Consider the following 5,750-nt stretch of genomic DNA (forward strand, 5'->3'; position numbering starts at 1 on the left):
AAACTGCATCCAAGGCGAGAACCTTGATTTGTGTCTTACTGAACAGTACTTTCATTATCACTGTAGTGTGTATGTGCAACATATTTTCACTTACACTGCCTTTTAGCAAGCTACTTCAAAAACCTGACATTGACTTGAAATTTGCATTGAAACATTTTACGGACATGACCAAAGCACTTGCCAATCAACGGAACACAGCGATTGTTTGCTTTAAAGATTTGTTCCAAGAAGCAAAGGACATCGCTGAGAAGACAAATTTTGATATTAGTATTCCAAGAATATCACAAGTGCAGAAGAATCGAGCCAACCACGCAACTAAAGACCCAGAGACATACTTTAGAGTATCAGTGTTCCTTCCCATTCTAGACTCTGTAATAGAAGACACAAAGTCTCGTTTTCCTGAAGAAACATTGGAGTTGTACAATCTTCACGTATGCTTGCCTGAATACCTGATAACCAACTCTGTTCAGGACATGTCTGAAAAAAATTGAGTGTTTAGTAAGGAGGTACAGTGAACTTTTTGATATGTCTCAAGCTGAAATGAAATGCTTATTGAAAGGTGAACTACAGCTTTGGAAAATGCAATGGAAAGACACGGACGAATTTCTAAAAACAGCGCTGGACGCGTTAGGCAGTTGTAACAGAGATTTGTTCCCTACAGTCAGCAAGCTACTTCTAGTCTTAGCTACACTTCCCATCAGCAATGCTTCTGCAGAGCGTAGCTTTCAATCTCTAAAGAGAATAAAGTCGTGACTAAGAACACGGATGCGTCAAGACAGGTTGACTGGACTTGCTCTACTCCATATGCCCATCGAGACATCCCTGTAGACCCAACGAAAGTTTTAGAACGATTCGCCAAAAGTGGCCATCGAAGACTTGAATTCGATTTGTAATTACATTCTTTTTAAAACCTTATAACTTGTTATTTTATTACTTATAACCTAATAAAACTATTACAATGTATAATGTGAACCTCATTTTTTCCATTCTAATAGACTAATTTGTATTGTATATTTATTGTAAATTTGAACATTTTAAAAGGTAAAATGTGTTTTGAGCTCTTTCAATTCAAGCGTAAAACTAACATTGTCAGACCAAACCTCTGAAGTTTGACGTTTGTTCGTGATAAAGTAAAACCACCTAAATCGTCAAAGGTTTAGAAAGATGAGACTTGCTTCAGAGGCTTGCCATTGAAAAATACTATCACCCACAAACCTTTTCTATTAGACTTTGAGTTGTTTTCAATAGTTCTAAATTGGTTTTTGATACAATCACAAGAATACAAAATATATTTTGAATATTTTATTTGTAAGTTAGCCGAACAATATTTACAACAAGCTTTAGAGGCTAGCTTTTTTTATTTTTTATTATAGTGTAAAACTGTTTCCACTCATACTAATTGTAATAATAAGTGATTTTCCTTTTTCTCCGTTCGTCACAACCACTAAGTGACAGTCAGTCCATATTCGGTCCATCAACTGTTCAAATGAATAAAATGCCTTTAAAACTCTCAAAATCTTGCCATATTTTTAAAAATTTTCCGGACCCCCTTTCCGGCTGGGGGCTGCACCCCCCAGACCCCCCTGCAACAGACCATCGCCCCTCCCAAAATCTGACTCTGAGACCGCCACTGGATAAAGTTGGGATTAGAGAGGCTCTCTTCACACATCAGTGAAATATCTAATCAAATGTGTAATCTTTCCAACAAACTACCTACTATACCAACGAAGAAAGAGGTATCGAAAAAAAACATAGTATATGCCACTTCAAGTACCCAAACTGAAGACACCCAGCATTTCGAAACCAATACAGTAAAAAAAAAACAAAAATTGCAGAAGATAAATGTCACTTTGTCGTCATTAGCAACTTAGCCCCAATATACACACCTATACAAGTAGTTCATTACATTAAAGAGAAGCTAGGTATCAAGGAATTTATAAGATGTTACGCCCTCCTTAAAGATGCCAACTCAGATACTGGCTCCTCATTGAAAATAGGTATTAAGTCTAAAACATCTATTGACTTATTATTTAATAAAGAAATTTGGCCACCGGGTGTAAACGTTAAGTGGTCTACAGAATCCTTATACTCCGAACCAACGACTTCATCAGATATAAATCGGAAGAACATTAGAAGCACGGTTAACTTGGAAAATCCAATTACCATTCCAAGTAACAACAAGAATGAAGTTGATACCACAAATACACTGACAGACAAGCAGGCCATTGCAATGTGCAAATCTAAAGATCCTTTCCGCTCTCATATTAATTTCATTAAGAAGGATACTTTAGAACCATCGATAAATCTGGATCCTTTGACCACACCAAGAGTTAGATTGACCAATAACTCGAATAGTCGATATCTTTTAGCCAGATTAAGGGAACCGGATATCTTGAAGGCCATTAAAAATCATCTTGCTTTTCTACACGACCAACCTGCATCAGTATTTTATGATGGGTATACCAACACAAGTGTTAAACTGTTTCTGGCTTCCGAAGGACTTCCGACTAAGAGTGAAGATCTAAGAAAAATTCTTCTAGAATTCAACGATGCTTATGGAATCGGTGCAGATGAAGTAGACGCTGATCTTGCTGCTTTTAGGTCTTTGCTCACTTCGGAAAGAATTATTCACCTGCAAAAATCAAGGGAATGTCACCGAAATTATTATTCCACTAGCTCTCCAAGACGAAATTTTTAAATAATACGACGTGTTCTGAGGAACTAGAAACCTCGAATAATTTTAGTGATGACAACTTTAGTATGGTTCTGATTAATGTTCGTTCTATAAGAAATAAAACTGACGAATTATTTTTGTTTCTAGAGGAATTAGGATTTCCCCAGATAGTTGCTGTTACGCTGTTACAGAACACTGGCTTGCAGTCAACGAGCCTTTTTTTGTAGAGAAATATACCACAATTGCTAGGTATGATCGTCCAAACTCAGCTCATGGAGGCACCCTAATTCTTTCTGCAAACAATGATTTTTCTCTGATAACAAAATATGACTTTTTGTTGAATGAAGCCTTCTTTGAATTTTCCTTAGTTTTTAATAAAAATCTTAATCTTTACATTATTTGCATCTATAGATCACCTGACTCTTCCGTGGAACTATTTTTTCAGAACCTGCTAAATTTGTTAGATGACTTGCCTCACAAAAGCAGAAAAATTCTATGCGGAGACTTCAACATAAATTATGCTGCTGCTTGTGCTACCCAAATGTTCTTGGTCAACATATTTGAATCATATGGTCTCTCAATGCACGTTAATTCTCCTACAAGGATTACAAAAACTACATCTACCATAATTGATTATATTGTCTCCGATTTCTCACCCCTTGATGTTTGCTCTACAGTTATTAATGCGGAACTATCGGATCATGAAGCAGTATATACGAAATTTAACATCTTCAGCAAACCCTCCTCGAAATCCCGACGTTTAGGTAGGATTTTTCCGCTCGGAATTTTCATAAATTTCAAAATTTATGTTTAACTTTTGACTGGCATTTTCCTTCTACGGACGTGGACTATAATTTCAGTGATTTTTTGGAGAAGCTTGTCTGTATCTTCAATAAGGCATTTCCTTTAATTACAATTAAGCCAAAACGTCGCAAACCCTGGAATACCAAAGGTATCCGCATATCAGCAAAAAATATGCGTTCACTACTTTATATCAAGAAATTTACTACCAACGTCGCTGTCACTCAATATATCACCAATTACAGAGTCACATACCTAAAACTCATCAAATCAGCTAAAAAAGCCTACTATCAAAATCGTCTGGGAAGCTCCAAAAGTGTTGCAAAAGAAACTTGGTCCATAATAAACGATCTTCGAAATAAAACCCACGCAGCTCGAACATTTGCTCTTCCAAACCCTGAAAATCTAAACGAATACTTCATTAACGTGAGTAAAAATATAACATCAACTATTCAGTCTCAACAAGATCCCATTTCCTATCTCCCTAATTCAGAAATTGTCTCGAATTCATTCTTTATAAGACCAATCTATAAATCTGAATTGATCCAAACGATCAATAGTATCAAAAGCAAATCATCTTGTAGTACTGATGGACTATCCATAAAAATCTTCTCAAATCTCACAGATAATGTGTTAGAACTCCTCGTGTCACTAATTAATGATTCCTTTGAAAACGGTAAATTTCCAGAGTGCCTAAAGACAGCCATTATTAAAAAAAAGACTAAGTTTTCACTCTAATGGCATATAACATATCCCACCAGAATGAAAACAATGGGAACCTTCTCTGGTTACACCTCCGAGGCTTCTACAATTTGCAAGCCATACGGATGCTGAGACTAAGGAAGATGAGGGAATTCTACAATTTACAATTCACGTCACATCTGCTCAGCGCGGTAAAGTTCCAACGAGACTGGTTCCCTTCATACTCCACACAGAGTAAATGTAAATCAAAAATGAATAACCTTTTTCAATTTCGTTGCAAAACAAAATACAGCCGAACCATATTCCAGTCCAATCAGAGAGTGCTGCAAGCACCCCTACCGGTTTCGAAACTTATTAGTCTCTCATCAGGAGGCACATATGCTGCTCTCCCTGATCCAACCAAAACAAACCCCAGCGTGTAGTCCCGAATTGCAACGAACGAAATGGCATAGATGCCCTAGCGGCAACTGCTAGCAAAAGACTAAGTTTTCACTCTAATGGCATATAACATATCCCACCAGAATGAAAACAATGGGAACCTTCTCTGGTTACACCTCCGAGGCTTCTACAATTTGCAAGCCATACGGATGCTGAGACTAAGGAAGATGAGGGAATTCTACAATTTACAATTCACGTCACATCTGCTCAGCGCGGTAAAGTTCCAACGAGACTGGTTCCCTTCATACTCCACACAGAGTAAATGTAAATCAAAAATGAATAACCTTTTTCAATTTCGTTGCAAAACAAAATACAGCCGAACCATATTCCAGTCCAATCAGAGAGTGCTGCAAGCACCCCTACCGGTTTCGAAACTTATTAGTCTCTCATCAGGAGGCACATATGCTGCTCTCCCTGATCCAACCAAAACAAACCCCAGCGTGTAGTCCCGAATTGCAACGAACGAAATGGCATAGATGCCCTAGCGGCAACTGCTAGCAAAAGACTAAGTTTTCACTCTAATGGCATATAACATATCCCACCAGAATGAAAACAATGGGAACCTTCTCTGGTTACACCTCCGAGGCTTCTACAATTTGCAAGCCATACGGATGCTGAGACTAAGGAAGATGAGGGAATTCTACAATTTACAATTCACGTCACATCTGCTCAGCGCGGTAAAGTTCCAACGAGACTGGTTCCCTTCATACTCCACACAGAGTAAATGTAAATCAAAAATGAATAACCTTTTTCAATTTCGTTGCAAAACAAAATACAGCCGAACCATATTCCAGTCCAATCAGAGAGTGCTGCAAGCACCCCTACCGGTTTCGAAACTTATTAGTCTCTCATCAGGAGGCACATATGCTGCTCTCCCTGATCCAACCAAAACAAACCCCAGCGTGTAGTCCCGAATTGCAACGAACGAAATGGCATAGATGCCCTAGCGGCAACTGCTAGCAAAAGACTAAGTTTTCACTCTAATGGCATATAACATATCCCACCAGAATGAAAACAATGGGAACCTTCTCTGGTTACACCTCCGAGGCTTCTACAATTTGCAAGCCATACGGATGCTGAGACTAAGGAAGATGAGGGAATTCTACAATTTACAATTCACGTCACATCTGCTCAG

The sequence above is a fragment of the Diabrotica virgifera genome, chromosome 5 (genome assembly GCF_917563875.1).
Source record: "Diabrotica virgifera virgifera chromosome 5, PGI_DIABVI_V3a".
NCBI classification, from domain to species: domain Eukaryota; kingdom Metazoa; phylum Arthropoda; class Insecta; order Coleoptera; family Chrysomelidae; genus Diabrotica; species Diabrotica virgifera.